At 39.5% G+C, this 20,276-nt stretch overlaps 1 protein-coding gene and 1 non-coding gene across 4 annotated transcripts in view; one reads left to right on the top strand and one right to left on the bottom strand.

Moving 5' to 3' along the window:
• The window catches only part of hivep2a (HIVEP zinc finger 2a), a 129,559-nt gene that overhangs the window by 20,227 nt on the left and 89,056 nt on the right, over positions 1-20,276 (top strand). For 2 of the 3 annotated variants that reach the window (XM_042094281.1, XM_042094279.1), the window contains exon 2: positions 11,392-11,464. The gene's annotated coding sequence lies outside the window, so the exon portion shown is untranslated. Of the gene's footprint in view, positions 1-11,294; positions 11,465-20,276 lie in introns of those variants that run through there. The other variant, XM_042094280.1, reaches the window with a different exon arrangement.
• On the bottom strand, positions 14,476-14,548 carry trnaf-gaa. The gene has a single exon. It is a non-coding gene; the product is annotated as a tRNA-Phe (tRNA).

The following is a 20,276-nucleotide window of genomic DNA, read 5'->3' as shown; positions in this document are numbered from 1 at the left end:
GGCCATCTGATGTACAGTATAGGCTACCCTAGGCCTTCCCGTGTTCATGGGATTTCTTTGACAGTTGCAAAGGGAACTAGACTGCATTTCCGGCGGGAACTGCAAAATTGTGCTTGCCCTGGTCCGGTCACCAACGTCAGCAGACAGTGGCATACGCTATGCTGAACCTGGCTTGATCCAAGCATTCTAACAGTGCCTTTCAGTGTTGGAGCAGTGGCAATACCGCAAAAGCTCTAGGAGAGGGCTATTCAACTATTGGCTTGCGGGGTGAATGTGGTTCGTTGGATTTTACCTGTGGCCTGCCTTTGAATTTAGCTTCTATGACTAAGATCAAATCAATAAAATAAAACAACAGCAGTGATTGGCTGCAAAAATAAATAATGTCACGCGTCTTGCACCTCTCAAACTGGGCTATCAGGTAACCTAGAAGAATTGAAATTATGAAATATGACTAAGGAATTCAAATGCTGCTTGTTTGTCAGGATACTTTTTTCACTGATTTATTTAAAAAATATGAGCTATGAGTGTGAATATTATATATTCCATCCCCTAATTCTGTTTTACTGGTTTATTTGACAAATAATCTATATGGATTTGCTTTATAAAGACCTTATGTCTGTTTAGGATTGTTTTGAGAGCCTATTGATGTATCTCAGAATAAAGTAATGTCCACAACATTAGTGATGTTTTTTTTTGTGTGTGAATGTATTTTACTTAACTCATTAAATGTAGCTGAATACTCATGAACGCATGTCTCTAATAGCCACAATAGGAGTAATTTTAGCAACACCATATTGTGTGGCCCATAACGACCCAGTGGATCATGAAAACGTGCCAAAATTCACATTCCTTGCTTGATGTTGGTACATTAATCCCATTCAGATTGCCACTTATCTGTGATGTAAGAGTTCAGTATAGGTTTAAGGTCTGGGGCACGGATTTGACATTCTGTGACTTCTTCATTGAGGGCTTGCTTAGCAGCACTGTCCGCTTTCTCATTTCCCCTCAGACCAACATGGCCTGGGACCCAGCAAAAAACTACACTGAAGTTCTGGTTCTTTAGACGTTGTAGTTGATCAAGCTCAGCTTTGGTTGTACTTTTTGCGTGACATTAAAGACTACTGGAAAGATTTTTAATTGCTATTTAATTTAATGCAATTTACTTTTACGATTAAATAAAATTAATTTATCCCTCTCACCCATAGTTTTCTACTTATTTACAAATGTACATAGGCCTACTGTAATTACATGTATACATAGTTATTCTACTGATCTTCATACTATTCATCCTGCACATAGACTTATTCTTACTACTCTTATGATGTTGTTTCTGCACTACAATGACACTGTTTCCACACTGCACATAGCTGTATGTTATGTACATATCTGTTATATATTTGTCATATTGAATCTCCATAATTATTCTGTTTTATTATATTCTGTTAATACACTGCATATATCTATATTATTATTTCTACTATTATACTGTTACTGCTACATCTACATACATTATTCTACTTATTGTATGAGGTAACTGCTAATACACTGCACATATTTATATTTAATTCATATTACTCTAAACCACCTCCTGTAAATCAACTGTATACAACTGTCTACATTGCACTATATTTCTTGACCTGTCTTGATCTGTATATTTCATCACCTTTCTTGCATCACATTGAATGCATACTGTAGGCTACATGAATCACAGCTAAGATCTTTAGTTGCTATGAAGGCCAGTCGTTATAAATGGATGGTTGCTATAGCCAAAGGCCAGTTCTATCTCTGCTGTTGTCAAGCGGGCATATCCTAACCTTATCTTATTTGAAGCATCTCTATTTTACTTAGCCTTCTTCCATACAGCGAGTCCCATTAAGAAGTGGCCACTTCATTCACACTTACCGTGATCCACGCAGCAACATTATTAAATTAATCTGTCACCATATGCCTATGCCAACGTTTGCAAGGAGGAGAACATTTTAATTTGATTCACAATGAAACGTTACATTTAATGTACATGTTGACAATGAGTAGGCTAGTTTTGGTTGTTGTTGGTGGGGTTACTGCATCCCTTAGTTATGCCTACAATGCAAAATTGTTCCCTCGCGATTGTTAGCTCCTGCAGACGCATTTCAAAACATCGCGACGTGAAATGCCACCACAAAAAATTGTTCGGTCTTAGTGAGTTAGGAGTCTTCGCGACTTCTTTTAAGCTCTCACAGACTCAGGCGCTACTTTTAGGGCTAAAATGCTTCCTGAATTACTCTTAGTAAAAAAAAAATAGTCCTAAAGTTACGACTACAAGCATCTCATATCAAATGACCATGATATCACGCTAAGCAACATAAATCCCATACAGCAACATCTCCTCCCTAGCTTCTAGCCACACAAGAAATGAATAATGTTAAATCTCTGCTTAGCATGCTTCTCCGCTTAGCATTCTAATGAAGGGGCACATTTATTTTACCACTACCATATGACTCATTATATCTGTAACTGTATAAAACACTTACTTTCATAAAGGACGCACACCATCCAGCACATACACATGGAAACCGATATTTTAGGCACTTGGCCACGAACTCAAAACGTGTCTCTCTGAAGCTCTGTTCTAAAATCTTTGCTCTGTTGTTCCCAGAGTTGCTAGGCAACAACAAATAAACAAAATGACAGTCTTTGATACCAATGGTATCAAAAGTGTACGAGTGATTACGAATGGATGTGTGTGGTTTGCAATTAGAATAAACAAGAAATAACATTTCCAATAATTTCCCATGATAAATTACATATTTGCACCTTCCTTACTTATGAAGCTCACTAATGGCACCGTATTTAGTAAAATGTAATACAACGTTGCCACCTAGCGTTCAGATGTATTTAACATTAACGTGACATTGCTTGCTTATTCTTTCGTCAACTCCATGCTTTTAGGAAAACAATCTTTTTATCATAGTTCCCTCTTCAATGAGCGATTACCAGCTCGTTTTTGTAACAGAGATAGCTGTTTATTGTCCCTAGGTTTACAGAAACACCTATTCATATTAATACGTAGCCTATGGAGTGCTGCCGACCACTGTTCATTACAGCCCAGAATGCCTTGCATGTCTTTATAACCAAACAACACAGTAAAACCTAAATGCCCGTAAACATATGCATTTGCATACTTGTAACATTTTTAATAATACTCTCCCATCATGATATTTAACAATAATGAAAAATTTAATTTGAATACCGTCAATGTGAAAACAACTCTATTATGTAAGTTATATATATAGCTACTGTTCTCCTTGCTATTTAAGTTTGTAAGTCCATACTATCCCATGGCAGAGCAAGGATTTCATGATTGGGCAAGGTTGCCCGAGACATTGTGCATACTTGGAAGGCATTGTGATCAGAGAGGATTCAAGCGGAGCGAGAGGTGCAAACGTTCGACAATTTCCGCGTTCGATTATTGCAAGGGGGAGGGGGGAAAATCCCCCTTTATGCAGACCAGAGTAAGCCCTTGCTGCACTAATGTCAATGGAGACTTGGTCATTTTGTCTTTCTAGATTTGTTGAGGGTTTTTTGGAAAATTGTGTCATAATCTGTAAGTGTTTGGGATCATTTCAAGCCTAATAGTGTAATTTTTTAGTGTTCGGATTTGTAATAAAATAACTTAATATTAGACCATGCTGCTGCCAGTTACTGTCCGGTTGTTAGCATGCTAGCTAGCCTCTTAGCTAAGGTAACATTTTAAACGGAGAAGTGTAATTTCTTTGAAATGACAACTAGCTGAATAACACTACTGACATTAGTTAAAGTGGATAGTTTATACTCAAGCGAATTTGCAACAGTATATTAAGTTTAAGCGAAGTCCTTCAACTACTAGTCACTTGTTAGTGCATAGCTGTATTGCCATAGCTACTACCATCCACTTGTATAGCATTTTAAGCTAGCGTTAGCTAGCTAGCTAGCTCGGTTCACATGACTAATTAAATTATTCATATAATTTCCTTAAGAATGATTCATTGGTATCATACATGATTATGGACAATAATACTGTGAACACAATTATGTTTATCTGTTGTTATTGCTTATTAAGAGAGAAAGTTTATTTAGTGACGTAGGGTGACACTCCCACTTATGCAGACCGGAACTGTCCCGTTTTGCTCCCATAGTAACGAATTGCGTTGCTCTATCTTGCTAGTAATCAAGGATCTTTGTTGTGATAGAAGTGCAACTGCAAAGGTGAAAGGTGATAGTTACCAAATACCTGTGGGTGGTATGCCAAATGCTGGAAACTTTTGGAATATTTCTTTTTTTTTTTTTTTAGCTTATGCACCCTCACATTGGAGTCCCGAGTTCATATACAAAATTTGGTATCGATATGTGACAGTGTTCCTGAGATATGGACGACTTCCTGTTTCGGAGCTTCGCCGCCGATTTCGTTTGGCTGTGACGGGCAAACGCTTTTGAAAATCAAAAATCCTTTCTGTAACTTTTGTGAAGCTTGGTCCAAGAATCATGTACGTCAAGTTTCGTGAAGTTCGGACCAAATTTGTGACCTGTGAAACTTTAGTTTCGCTTTCTATTCAATCCAATATGGCGGAAGAATGACAAGGGTCAGTGACATCCTTTTCAATTTCCACACTACACCGGTTCCGGCCGGACGTTCTAGAGTTGGACCGGTGGCGATATCTCAAAAGGTCTAGGAGCAGGAGCTGACAAAAAATTGGGCTTACAGGAATAAGAAAACTTAAGAAGAACAATAAGTGTGCTGCTTTCAGCAAGCACACTTAATAATAATAATAATAATAATAATAATAATAATATTAATAAAACTTAAGAAGAACAATAAGTGTGCTGCTTTGCAAGCACACTTAAAAATGTGAGGATAGTCTTCTTTGCGCCCAGTGTACAAGTAGGCCTACGACGTTCCAACCACTCAGGTCTTCGTCAGATAGGACTACACCATTACATGTTGCAATATATCTGTGTGCATTCCTACATTACGTCTATTTCTTTGATAACATGATTTGCTACCACGTAACAATAAGCCGCTATTATTATTAGGACGCAACACGCTTTGGTGGTAATATATGCTGTGGGCTTTAATTAGCGCATTTCGGGTAACCTATCCTACATCTGGGCAATAATTATTGAACAAATTGCAGTCTACATGCCATGACAAATATTACCAGTAGTACTGACCGAACATGAAATAGATTGATTAGTGTTGGTAATGTTATTCTGGCGTGAACGTTGCTCTTTCATCACGTTAGCACCCTATGATTACAGCTTGTTATGTCTCGTCAAAATGATTACAGCTTGTTATGTCTCGTCAAAATTCATTGATGAAGGAAGGGTCGCTTTATCCCAGAGAACCATACTCGTTTCACTTAGGCTAGACTAAAACAGAAGAGAAGAACTTAGCACTAACCATGTAGTTGTGTTTTCTATAGCATATTCGTTAACCTGTCTTTTTTTGAACGCTTTAAAAATGTTGGGATATGTCTGCGAGGTGTTTAGCAAAGTTCCATGCGTAGTCTACTGCTTTTAAATGACTTAACATATTTTACAAACGGGCCTCTGTGTACCTGATGGCTTGCCTTCACTATTCGCGATGTATCCAAAATAGTTCCAGTCCAGATTTCACATCACCTTTGTTTTATCCACAAGGCCGAGGACTGTCGGCAAGGAACTATGTTGACGTTGCTGCGCACTCACTCACTCAGAGCTGCCTGCTTGACACGCCCACTTGCCTATATGCGTGCAAGGAGCAGAGAGCAGCAGTTCACACAGACACAGAAGTTATTATTTTAATAAAGTATCGATTCTAAAAACGTCGGAAATCGTATCGTTTTTTGCGTGAAGGCATCGTGATACCTTTTTAGTATCAATACACCATGCAACACTACCTGGAGGAGGGGAATGGGAATTATGTGAGGATGCTGTTCATTGACTTTAGTTCAGCATTCAACACGATAGTACCTCTGACCTTGGTCACAAAGATGAAGGCCTTAGGACTGAACACCACCCTGTGTCACTGGATATTTGACATACTTACAGCACACTGCCCCCCCCCCCATACACAGCACATTGTCTCATGAGGAAGCTTCTCCAACACACATATTGCACACTGCCCTCTCCCCACATACACAGCACACTATCCCATCTCCCCTGTCATCCCCCCCAACACACACACCAAGACCCCTGGCAGTTGGGTTAGCCCCTTGAGCCGTGGATCTGCCCAAGGTTTCTTCCTTGGTAAGGGAGTTTTTCCTTGCCCCTGTAGCTCTTGGGTGCTCCTTGTTGGTGCCCCCCCCCCCAATCCCAATCCTCCCCCACCTTTCTTATGCAGCCCTTGCCACTTAATCTACTAACCCCCTCTTCTACTGCCCCCCCCCCCCATAAATGCACAAATAGGCTGACACCAGACATAATTTCACTGCATTTCTAACTTCCAGTAACTATATGCATGTGACAATAAACTTCCTTGTATCCGTGTATCCTTGCTACTGTATACCCTGCTAGTCAATTTTTTTAGTAAAGCATGGTTAAGTGGAATACCTGTTCCATACGGTCTCACGTGCAAGCAGATTCCTTCAAATTCACCACTGACTATCAAATTACCAATGCGCTGTTTGATGTTGCACTGCTTGCTGTTAACGGGAATGACAGATATCATTCTCATTGGTTTAAAGGATGTTATGCCCAAAACACACCCATGCACTACAAAAACTGCTTATCTAATAACATCTAACCAAGTCTTATTAATCTTATATCAAGGTCAAAAAATCTAGTTGGTATTGTTTTCAATGTAAAGAGACTTACCTAGCACTTTCTCGGAAAATCATTTCACTTAATTTAAGAAGAGTTTGACTTCTTTTAAGACGTCTCATCCTGAAAACAAGCAAATTTGTCCTAAAAACAAGCAATTTCTTCTGCCAGTGCGTTAAGTAAATTTGTCTTGATAAGACTCCTTAAAATAAGTCAAAGTGTTCTTAAATTAAGTCAAAATTCACATCACACACACATCCCTGTTTTTCTCCTTTCATGAGGCTGATGAGCTTTAGGAGAACATGTCTGAAGGTTCTTGAAGCACCAGTTAGTATCCACAGTGCCTTGGGCTGTGCCAGGCAGTGACTAAATTGCTTACTCAGTCCACCCACACACATAAAAGAGCAAATGGCAAGAGTGTCACTAAGATTGCTGACGGATGTTGCATATGAGTGCGGAGGCACTGGAGGAAACAGAAAGGGCAAGAGAGGCAGTTATCAAGGTAGTATTGGAGGAGAAGTGGAGAAGTGAAGAGATCATATAGAACATGTGTATATATATATATATATATATATCACCTTTTCTCTTTCTATATTATAAAAATTATTATGACTGAAAATGACACTGCCACATGCCAAAAGGTTGTAAGACAATGTGGTAGAAACATCAATATTTTAGAGTGGCCTGGCCAGAGTCGAGACCTCAATCCATAAAAAAGTGAGCACAAGGTCAGAATCATTTCTGCCTCAAAACCCAGATTGCTTCTAAAAAGGTGCAGTCTACAATCATTGTGGAGACATGGAGAGGCTTGTTATTATAAGAACCAGAATGAAAGCTGTGATGGCAAATACATGTATTTCCATTGATTATTTAAAAGGGGTATGCATAATTTTGGACATGCCATTTTTCATAAAGATTTCAAAAAAAGATTCGTTGACGGTCATATTCAAATTTGCTTTATCTAATAAAATCTAACCAAGATTATTAATCTTATATCAAGATAAAAAAAAAATAGTTTGTATTGTTTTCAGTATAAAGAGACTTGCCTAGCACTTTCTCATGAAATCATTTGACTTCATTTAAGAAAAGTTTGACTTATTTTAAGACATCTCATCCTGAAAACAAGCAATTTTTTCTGCCAGTGCATTAAGTAAGGGATAATGGACGACACGGTGGTCTGTTCACAGAAGTTAATGCACGGTCGAGGTTGTAAAACGGCCCCGACGCGAAGCGGAGGGCCGTTTAAACCTCATAGTGCATTAACTTCTGTGAACAGACCACCGTGGAGTCCATTATCCCGCTTATTCCACTGTTGCCACTTGCGTTATGTTCATTTCCTGTTACAATTTAAACGTTTTAATCGCTAAAACTGTCTTGTTTGTAGAACTAATTTCTTCCGACACATATCAACTAATTTCTCAACTCACAGGACAAACTGCCGTTACTAGTTCTAAATGGATGGTTGCTACGGCCAAAGGCCAGTCGTTAGTTCTATCTCTCCCGTTGTCAAGCGGGCGTATCCCAAGATTCTGATGAACTTTAGCTTTGAAACATCGCTATTTTACTTAGCCTGCTGTCATCCATCTAGCTAAAAGCCACCTCCGTCATTTGCTACAATGTTGCAATGTTCTGAACGTCTGCATTTTACAGCTCGGATGCAACGTGACAGTTCATTTAAACTTCACAACGAGTTTGGCGAATTAATATACAAGTGTGATACGGCCAAAAAATGGATCTACTTCATAGGTGTGCAGATAACATACGGTTAATGGTCGTTCTAAATTACGTAGGACAATGGGAAATTCAACCAAGCAGTGGAATAAGCAAATTTGTCTTCCAGTGTGTTGAGTAAATTTCTCTTGATAAGACTCCTTAAAATAAGTCAAAGTCCTTTTAAATTAAGTCAAAATGATTTTTGAGGTACAGTAGCGCTAGGTAAGTCTTTTCATACCGGGTGCCGGGTTGTCCATTATCCCTTACATATATATGATATGTATGTGTGTGTGTTCTTATGTTTGTTTCCTCCATAATAAATACATTGAATCTGAAAATGTTTGTGATATTGAGAAAACGCAAAGATGGCATCTGTGTGCAACACAAATGTAGTTGGTTTGAAAAGTGGTTACCATGAGGTGACATAATTAATAATTCACTAATTAATAAATATTGTTATACCATAATCATATGACACAATAATAACACATAATTAAATGTCTTGTTCCTTTGCTGGTCTTTTGTTTTTGCTTTTGCTCAGCTGACAGAGACTAACTTCCTGCCACCAGCTGTTAGTGCTGTTGATTGGCGGAGCCTACTGGTGAGGACTTACTCCTGCCTCAGCAGAGGTTTACTGCAGCTGTTGGTGGATGCTTCCATGCATCAATTGAATTAGAATCAGAAATAGGCGTATCACCAGGTTTCCACAAGGAATTTGTCTTTTTTATGTGGTGGAAAATATATTCAGTATACAGGGACAAAATACTATACAACACATCTATAGGCTATTATGTCATGCAGATAAACAATATGGTAAACATGTATGCCTACACTACCGATCAAAAGTTTGGGGTCACTTAGAAATGTCCTTGTTTTCATCATTGATGTTGAAAATTACTAGCCTGGAGATCCCAGACCAAAATCCGAAAGATTAAGGGTCTGCCCACGAATAATGTAATGGCCCAACTCGAGGGGTGGCACCAAGCATGCATTTAAATATCTCACTGTACGCAATTGGATTACACTATACAACTAATGTTTACAGACTGTCATCTGTTTAGCTTGCCTCTGGCCCACCTATATCAGAAACACAAAATTTAAATTGTGCTCCTGCGAGAACTCTGGATTCCCAGGGTAGAAAATGACTGATGTAGAAAGAAATGGGTGATCTTTAATGCAATATCTACATCATTGCACATTATCAGCAGCATTCATCGAATGTTGCAAAGGCACATTCTGTTTACTAATCTGATATCAATTTAAAAGACTAACTGAGAAAACATTGGAGAACCCTTTTGCAATAATGTAAGCACATAATGTAATCTGAAAATTGCTGTCCTGATTAAAAAAAACAATGCAACTGATCTCAGCTGGTATTCTGTCTATAATGGAGTGGAATATAAATTTCAAAATGACCCCAAACGTTTGTCTGATAGTGTATAAACTGAATGCAAGTAAAAACGCTGTGTACAATGAAGAAAACTGCACAAAAGTTGTGTTATCACATTTAGACAATTGTCCGTGGACCTCTGGGCCTTGTTTGTGAGACCAACTGCATTGAGACTTGTTTTTGTTGTATGAGATTTTGGTCCTGATGGAGAGTAACAGTATATAGTAAGAAGGTCTGAAGTGGAATGGGTCAGTCATAATTTTAGATACTCGCTTCGGTTGTTGCACATGGACCTAGGGTAGTTTGCATCTGATCACCCTCTCAACAGTGTCATCATCATTGTCATTGGCAGGCTTAACTGCTTCTTCAACTGATGTAATGTTCAGTAGTAATGTTCAGTGATACTAAACAATGATAGAGAGGTTGACCATGGATTTTGAGTTTGTGTTCTGTAATACTATTATTATAGGGTGTGTGTTGGGTGTGAAGCAATGCCATTTACATGTATAGTAGTGTGTTAATATGCATGGCAGATATGCTTAATTTGCTGCTGCTATAGATGTGGCTGCTGCTGCTAAAGAACCTAATGAAAAAGGACATCAGACAAAACCATGCATGCACAACCCCCTAGACCAAGCAGATGTAGACAAGTGAACCCAGGGAGGAGGTAGACCAAAAAATGTTCATAGCACATAACATCTAGATAAGTCTAACTAGTGGTACCTAGCTGTACTGATTTTAAACAAGGTTGTGTTGGAGGTAGTAGCAGATTGGCTCAGAATGTTAGACATCCAATCAGGAGTGTCACTCAGTTTCCAGGTTGAACTTAATGCAAGAATGATCAACATATAGAGGAAATATAGCATATATATACAGTATATATATGCTATATTTATATATATAAGCAAATACAGTATATAGTTATATCATTTCCATGGCATTGTTAACAGGAAATTCTTTGTGTTGGTCTTGTGTAAGATTTGCGAGGTCAATCTATCAGTTTAAAGTGTTTACTGCCCGACAAAGATATTTGCTTCAAGCTTTCATTGGCAATCTTATGTTTCTTATTTGCTTAGTGCCTTTGTGCCTAGACCGAATGGACAGCTCTTTTTTAAGCAAGTGATTACATGCTCTTTAGATCATGCATTATTAATAAGGATGAATCATATTTCAAAATATCATAATTAGCTTGCTACTCAAACAGATCACTGCTTGCAATTGATGACATTATTTTAAGGCTGTTGACTATTCTTCAGTGGCGGAAAGGGAAAACGACTGCATGTACTCTTAGAAAATGTAGCACATCAGGCATCAAGACTGTGTGCTGTAGGGCCGCTGGAAATGCCTCTAAATGTAGTCTGTTGTATAATCCCTCCAGGGGCCCTTTTGCTATTTTTGTTCCTGGATATGCGTCAGGACTGGGTATTTTCTCTGGTGACTAGCTTACATCAGTAGCCTAGGTTTCCTAGCATATGTTCAGTGAGTGGCCTTTGATTGATGGGACTTTCTCCTGTTATCTGGTTTGTTAGTGACCTCAGAGAATGTACACAGTGAAATTTGGCCTGACGGAATGCCATGGACAAGAGGGATCATTAAAAGCAGGTCAGTAGTGAAATCATTTCCTTCTTCCCCTCTCTTCTGTCTTTTTCTGGTTATTGTATGTGTTAACATAACAGAATTGAAGAATCTGTATGCAGATGTTCACTTTGTTATTTGTAGTGTGTTGTTTATTACATTTTCTTGATGTTTCTCTGAAGTTGATTTATAGATAGTGGGTGTTTAATATTAGTGTTATCTTGGTGCTTGACTCATGTGGCTACCTCAAATACAATAGTTCAACACACAGGCCTACACAGTACTGGTATGACACAACCTACATTAGGCCCAGCAGTTTAATTTCCTGTCATGATGTCAAGCATATTTTTTCTGTCATGAAGTTTCTGTTTTACTCTCTGGATCTAAAATTGTTTGGCTTATATGTGTTTTTGTGAGCTAGCGACCGTATCTTAAAAAGACCCCCCCCCCCCCACCCCCCCACCACCACTCAGACACATTGTTATTTTCCATGCAGATGTCCAGCTCCAGCTGGGATCTGTTACAACTTGATCTTTAACTGATAATGCTTTTGATCTTTGGCCAAGGACACAAACAATAACATGTTTATTGACCATGAGTGAGTTACTAGAGTTATTAGCTCCCACTTTCACATACGTTACATTTCCTTCTTCTCATATTTCTATATGGAGCACATTTCTCCTATGGTTTTAAAGGAGAGATCTCAACAACTTGAAATCAGTATTTACTGGATGTTTAGACATCTCAATATCACATCCTCTGTTTTTCTCTGAAAAACCTTGGTAGTTGAGAACTAGGCACATATTTTGATAATAAAGTACATGTATCTAGCCTATTAAATTTTATTTATTTGTATAGTGTCATTAACAATTGCCCAGAATTAGAACCTATGATAAGATTGTTCTATATTTTCGCGAGAGGAGTAGTAAGGAGATGTTTTTTTTATGATAGATAATAGTATTTCTACAATAAAGTGTCATCTCATTTCTGTCTCAAATAGGTTCTCCTAGGGAATCTTTGGAGAGATATGTAATTAAATTGATACATAATTGAAACAATTCTGTGATCACGGTGATCTAGGTGACCTGACAAACATCCATCTTCGAGAGCTAAAATGTGGGTGACTGTGACATGCATAATAGAAAAACTCAGATGGAAAAATCCTACTCACTGCAGACATAGGTGGAATATATTTATACATACAGATATAGCTACCCTACTTTGAGACCACAGATATCACTGCCTTTTTTCTTTAATGGGCTGGACTTTGCATGATGAGCACTTCTATCGGTCTGTCTAAAACGGAAGGTAGCTGCCTCGCTGCCTTCAGCTGTCTAATGAGTCACTTGCCATAGCAAGCACCAAGGTACCAGATATGAACTTTGTTTCGGAAGGCCTAGCAAGGTAGCAAAACAGAATGCTGTTGCCAGGATACCAGAAAGCAGAATACTGTAACGTTCGTCTGTACAGCTCTTAAAAAAAAAAAAACAGCTGTTGACAATTACTGTTTAGCTGCTCATAATTAGATAGGATTTTAAACGTTGAAGGCAGCATGAGGGATGCATCTATACTGCCTTCAACATTTGTCAAAACAAAGGTATCTTAGAAGGCAGCATTTTCCTAGTTTCGAACACAGCTTATATGTCAGTGAAATTCTGGGTTAAAGGCTATTGTCAGGGCACTTTTACTATTGTCAACATATCAGAATTCTATACTATCAGTCTGATTTCTGTTTCTGTATAGGTGCCCTCTCAGACATATGGCATTATAATGCTGGGGGAAAGGAATACATTCCAGTTACTTAAAAAAAATCAGACAAGCATCTTATTAGACACAGCATCTTGCCAGAATTGTAAAAAAATCTGTCCGACAAGTTTAAGAATAACATGTTAACATTGATGAGGTGATGGACAAAAGCATGGATAAGATTCTAAATGTACTGGTCTGATTTTATGACAAGGATGCAGGCAGTCAGTGTGAAAACAGCACCTTGCCAGCGAAAAGGTTAATGTTGCAAATGCCTCAGCACTGTTTCAAAAAAGATTTAAAATAAATTATGCATATTTTGCAGAAAAATGAATGTCTCCTTGTTCATGCCCTTTAGTCAGTGGTTAGGCTACTAATCAAATCCTAGTTTACTTTGGAGTATTATAATTGCCACCCACTGACCTTTCTTGGTATGGCTGTAGTATCAGTATGCTATACAAGCAATAAGTATGCAGGTAAGTGACTAGTTAAAAGCAGGGATGGATTAAATACAGGCCTACCAGGCCCAGGGTCCCAGGAGCTCTGGTGCTCTACATCAGTGTTTCCCAACCTTTTTTCCTTGAAGGCCCCCTTGCCTGTGTCTAAGAAAAGCCAGGGCCCCCCTACCCGAACTCCTTCCCGCATACACACACAAAAACAATAAAGTGATTAATTACAAACGTATAAGTTCAGAGGTCAGAGGTAATAAATAGCTACATTAATTTAAATGTGAAACAAAAATATGTTTTAATTTGGATTATATAGAATTTTGAGTATCCAATTGGGTATGTTATTGGGATTTTATACATTTAATGTGCGCAAAATATAATTTTGGTGACCTTACAATAGGGCTGTCCATCTTCTTCCATAACAGTAGTTATTATCATGAACTATCTGTCAAAATAGACCATGCCCCCTTGCCATGTCATAAACCACACCTCCTTCTTATGCAAATTAGCCATGTGGTTGTCACCACGTGTTGTTTGTTATTGTTGTTGCTTTGTGAGTCATGTGACAGCCATGTGACTGTCGTCAAACAATGCCCCGCCCCCTTGTCAGCTATGTTGAATCCCAGCCCCCTCATGTGTGTTTTGTTGTTATTATTATGGGTCAGATAAACTTTGTATGAAATGTATAACATGTAAAACATATAGTATGCTACTAGCACAGCCAATAACCTGTTTAGCATGTTGTTAGTGGTTTTGGTTGAAAAATGTGTTAGCTATAAGTTACAAGTGCTAACCAGTAGGCCACGGCTGCCCCCCCCCCCCCAAAAAAAAAGAAAATAGAGCTGCCGAAACCCGGGATCGAACCAGGGATCTTTAGATCTTCAATCTAACGCTCTCCCAACTGAGCTATTTCGGCTGCCGGGCTTCAATGCTATGCATTGTAATGTAACCTTTATAAGTGAATTCATGGTGGTCTTAGGTGACCAAAATTATAGTCTATGATCCTACTTTGTAGGGGTGGTGTTTTGTCCGGGCATGTCTCTGAGTGTATTGTTTGAGACCCCTTTCATGTGGGGGGTCTGCCTACTACCTACGTACACTAGTGCTGATAACATTGTAAAAGAACTGTTTATGAGTAGTGACGCTTGTATGCAGACACATGGTTAACTATAAACCCTTTTGTAGTGGGTGTGTTTTGCCCAGGCATGTCTCTAGGTTTGAGATTATAAAAGCTGTGGTGGTTGTATAGCTATCATTGCTAGCAGTGATTTTGAACAGAACTTACCATGGCAGATATGATTGAATCAGGAAAATCAAAGAGATGGATTACACTCACACCTGTTAGCGCCAAGCTACCGAATCCAGAAATAACTTATGCACCGCAAAGGAGGACACCTGAAACTTTTGTTAATTTTCTGAGTAAACCTAATGATGCCGTGGAATACCAATGGTTGTTGAGCGATGGGTGCATAGGAGGCTATGTTTTTGACAAGGAAGATCGCAGTGAGAAGCTATACGCTTTGGCATCACCGGATTTGGTGTTTTCAGACGACATGGCGCACATTTCATTTAGTGATGCAGATTGGGTGATGTTTAGGGATGTTTGGAACGATCTTGAACATCCTGCTATGGACACCACTTTCACTGCAGGCTGGAATAGGCCGTTCTGTACCAAGACTTACCATATTTATGCTAACTGTCCACAGGATTTCATTCACCTGTGTAGCGGTGCATACAGAAGACCAATATATACTTATGAAGAAGATTTGTATGAATTCGCAGATACACCTACAGTGGGTCCCAGTTAAGTTTGGACGGGTTCCTTCATGAATTACGCACCCCATTTTCTCAGCAGAAATGGCACAAACTGCAGTTGACACAAACAACCACAAGGTGTCACTTAGGAGTTCTGCCACTACTATTTTTGATGCGACTTGACTTAACTGCTTCCATGACGCAGTGAGCCATTACCAAACATATATGATAATGCAATAGTGTGAGTTTATATATCTTATACCCTATTTGTCAGGGTTACTTATAGATGTAATAGTGTAACGATAAGCGCATGAGACTTTCAGCGGGGGCACGGGAACTTAAATTGATCACGGTAGTTTAAGCTTACACTTAAACAGACAAAACATTCTAATATGAAAATGTAGATGCAATTGTTGTAAAATGCTGCAGCTCTTTTAAGAAAGCGCAGGGATGGAAAGAGAGAAAGCGAGAGGGGATGTGTGTTAGAACTTAGATGTGTGTGGAAAAAGTAGACGTGCTGTTGAGACTGGAGCGAGTCATATTCAAAATAATGCAAAAGATAAATCCGCAGATAAAACCAATTATCCTCATTCATTGCAACTGCAGCATGCCTGCTTGCCGACGTTCAAACGAAAAAGATATCAAAGCACCTTTTGCGTTTGAATGTAGCACGAATTTTGTTTTAAACAGCTGGACAAATGATTTAGCTAATTGATTATAGCCTGCACACCAGCAATTGTTGAACATTTACCTGTACAAGACAGTAGCCCAGCCTAACAAGCATGTTGCATGTTGTAGGCCTACTGTAGAAATTTCACTTAAATTGCAGCCGCAACATGCCTGCTTGCCGACGTTCAAACGACAACGAAAAAGATATCAAAGCAACAAGAGGGTTGAGTCTGAATGACACGGAGTTCAGACTCATATTGCTCCTCATAACCATCTATAAAAAAAGTGTTTTTTCTTTTCTTTTTGAGCACGTCCGGATCCCAGGACATAATGCACTGGACTTTATAATAGGCTCGAGATATAATTCCAAAGGGGGCAGATAGGGGCCTACTGCACTTAAAACTTAAAAAGATTGAACGAAGCTTCCCGAAATTTGAAATTGAGATCAGTGACTGGCATCGGGTGAAGCTTTTCGAAGTTGAACAGGCTATTAAAACTATTTGCGCACCTCAATGTCACAGGAGAGACTGGGCTCTCCCTTCTATGAATTGAAAAAGACATTATGCTACCTGCAAACTGGCCTATGATTTCATTGCTGAGTTTGCGGCAAAGCAAGACAATGTTTTTTCAGAGTCAGGATATGGCGAGTCAGTGTCATTTATTTTTCCAATGTTAGCCTACAGACCAGTTTCCATAGTGCACATCTTATTAATTCCAATTAATTTCCCCTGTTAAAGTGTTCACCTTTGTTACACTATTTGGTTTCGTGATGTAGCCTATGATAAACACCATATGTCCAAATATGTGACTCAGCTAATGTTATAGGCTATACAATTTCCCCTCTTAACCCTTTAGGCGCCAGAGGTTTTTTTCCGAAACGATCAATTTTGACATCTTCATTTCAAAAGGCTATATCTTAAAAGTGATAAGAGATAGAGACTTTCTGTAAATTAGAGAAATATTAAGGATGACCCAAAGTTTATGTAGAGATTAAATGTTTATATCTAATTTGCATATTATGACGTCATATGGTGGCGGCCATCTTGGATTATAGAATTTTCATGAAAAGTCGCATGTTTGAATGATAAAATGCACCACTTCTTTCCCCCCAAAATGTCCCTCACCTTCTGTATGCTATATTGCACAATACTGAATGCTCAGGTAAATAGTAAGTAGTGAACAAACTGTGTAAATCATTACTAATAAATGGCCGAAACAAACCAAATGCATGTAGCGGTAGACTGGCCTTTTGCTGTAGAGATTTTCCATTTACTACATACAGTAGGCACTCTGATTCCATGTATGGGGCACATATAGATTATTCACATATAGATTGACACACAAACACAAGTAGACAAGACCTGTTTAGTTCAAAAGCTCATTTGCCACGGCAAGGCACAGATCAGGAGTGAGATGACGAGACAAGACAAGAGACAATGTTAGTATTTTTTTTCTTTTTGTTGTTTTTGTTGATGTTTTTTTTCTTAGCTGACAAAGACACACACATCACAAGGACATGAACACACAAAAAGGAACACATAGTGTATGTCCTAAATTATCAGGGAAATAGATAGCAAATCAACAGTGTAAATCATTACTAATAAATGGCTGACATTTTTTTTTTTTTATGTAGCAGGCCTTTTGCTGTAGAGATAATGACTCCCTATCCCTATCCATACAGGGCCGGCATTCCCATCATCTTGTGATAGACTATGCATGACCTAATGTGTGTGTGTGTGTGTGTGGGGGAGAGGGAGAGGGAGAGAGCGTGTCACCACCTCCACCATGCGAGCAGCATGGCCAGATCTGCCTCGCGCGCGCCGAGTGGAGAGAATTTGCGCAGCTCGGACTAGGCCTACTGTCATTCTCATTGCGACTCCCCACACTGCCACTACGTTTCCCCCTAACTCTCCTATGAGCACTTCGACCTCGTCTAACATACCCAGTCGCATTAGACAAAGGCTCCACCACGTTACTGTCGCCGCGATTGTGGAGAGGCAAAAGACAGAAGCTAGCGCTATTAGGCTACCTCCAGCCTTGTTCGCCACACCACTAACACCCTGCTAACTTCCCGATGAACACTCCGAACCCGTGAAACATTATTCCCACCAGTGACATTGGGCAAACGATTCAACGTTTGTGCTTGGTGTAAGCTAAACTATGGAGTAAACTCTCACTTTGTCCAGCTGCATCATTGAAGGCAGGGACGCATCTGAAGCCTCACTAAACGAATCACCGTCATTTCCTGAAGGCAGATATTCCCCTTCAGAATCAGGGTCCGCGAATAGAAGACCCAACACTTCATTTCAGGTAAACTTTTTTGATGCCATTAGACGATAATCTAATGCAAATACTCGCTAACGTTGACAATATCGCTCTGACTAAGTGGCTCACACGCACACTAGCTCCGGTATTGCACGCACTGATTCAATGCGCTGTAGCTCAAAATTTTTGTTTAAACCATGACCTTTTTCGGACTCGGGGATGACGTATGACATGTCTGCCACCTAGTGGAGTGGACGTCGAACGAAATATGACACCCTATTTGACTAAATCGGCCGTTTTATTCAGTACCGCATCTTGTCGAGTAAACTCGACAGTGGCGCCTAGAGGGTTAAAGACAAGCTGGTGTAGCTTATTAGACTAGGCTACTAAAATGCACCGACGGTAGCCTTGGCTATGTGTAAAGTAAGCTATCGCATGATTTCATGCACGTAAGTTCATGCATCTGTCAAGTTCGCACAGGGCCTCGCACCATCTGTCAAGTTTTTTCAGGGCCTCGCACCCCCTTGCGACGGCCCTGCAGCTTCTCCTAAGACAGCGAGGAAAAAGTTAAAATACGCGATAAACCCGGGAAAAGTTGACAGGTTTGTTTCGGTCCCGGTGATTATTTGTGAAATTGTGCAAACGACAGCCTTTTCAAGGAAGGTGTTGTATGCAAGCTCCCAAATTGACCCAGTAGCCTACAGAAGGCATCAATAAATTGTTGGGACTGGGGAGGGTCATGCGTTTTTTCTCAATCACTTTGGAGGGTCATAGAAAAATTTCTTGCTGGCGAGGGAGGGTCACGTCTTTTTTGACTGACGCTCCCGAAACTCCTCCGGTAGCCCCTTAAATAAATAACGAACAGTCCCTAATTGATTATAGCCTGTAGGCCTACACCAGCAATTGTTGAACATTTACCTGTACAGGACATTGACAGTAGCCCAGCCTAACAAGCAGATGTTGCAAAAGACGCAATTAATCATAAATGGGGTTGAGTTCGCTGTGAGGCCAAACCCAAGAGCAAAGCATATCTGTTAAGGCACTCGATAGGCTATAACGAGCTGTGTGCGCCTGGAAAGACAATAGAAGATGCTTTCTGAATAGCACACCGAAGACGGCTCTGGTCATCCCATACCCTCCCCCCACTTCCTGTAGCCTACTATTATGACTTGTTGCCGTTTTGGGACATTAAGCTTTTTTACGTTAAGCCCCCCTCCCCCACCCCTTCTTTCACAAGCGGTGGGGGAGCGCGGGGCACAAAGTAACACCGCTGCAATCCGGTGCAACCAGGCCAGGACAGATATTTTAGAGAGAAGGAGAGACACCGGTGCAGCTCAGATGTCTTCTTAATTTTCTTTATTCTTTAGTAAAAGGTGCAGAACATTATTAAACTTTGACTAACGTTTCGATGTGTCGATGTTTTTGACTAATGAACATCGAAACGTTGAATAAAAAGTTTAACGTCAAAACAGTAGTCAAAGTTTAACAATGTTATGCACCTTTTACTAAGAATAAAGAAAATTAAGAAGACATCTGAGCTGCACCGGCGTCTCTCCTTCTCTCTAACACTTTTTGGCTTTGGCTAAATATTTCTAAAATCATTTGAGTTTCACTAGTCACATGTTTTAACAAGGAACACTTGTTATTGAACTAATAACAGACGTGTGTCGAAAATTGACTTTATTTTTCATACGGAGAAATAACATATGCAGAGTCTAACCAAGGTCAATCTTTCCAAAAAAGCCCTCAAACCTGAACACACATAAGCGGAAGTGCGAAACATCACAAAACTAACTAAACTAACAAGCGCATATTTTTGTATTGCAATCATTGTAGCCTACAGTTGTAACAGCGCGTAACAGTCGTTTTACTCCCCGTATGCGCTCATTATAAAGAATGTTTAACGTGTCCCAAAAACAGCTATCAACTAATCACCAAACGTCTTATAAACAAGT

This window comes from Alosa sapidissima, chromosome 6 (assembly GCF_018492685.1).
Source record: "Alosa sapidissima isolate fAloSap1 chromosome 6, fAloSap1.pri, whole genome shotgun sequence".
In the NCBI taxonomy this organism is placed as follows: domain Eukaryota; kingdom Metazoa; phylum Chordata; class Actinopteri; order Clupeiformes; family Clupeidae; genus Alosa; species Alosa sapidissima.
This window is presented reverse-complemented; position numbering and strand designations above follow the sequence as displayed.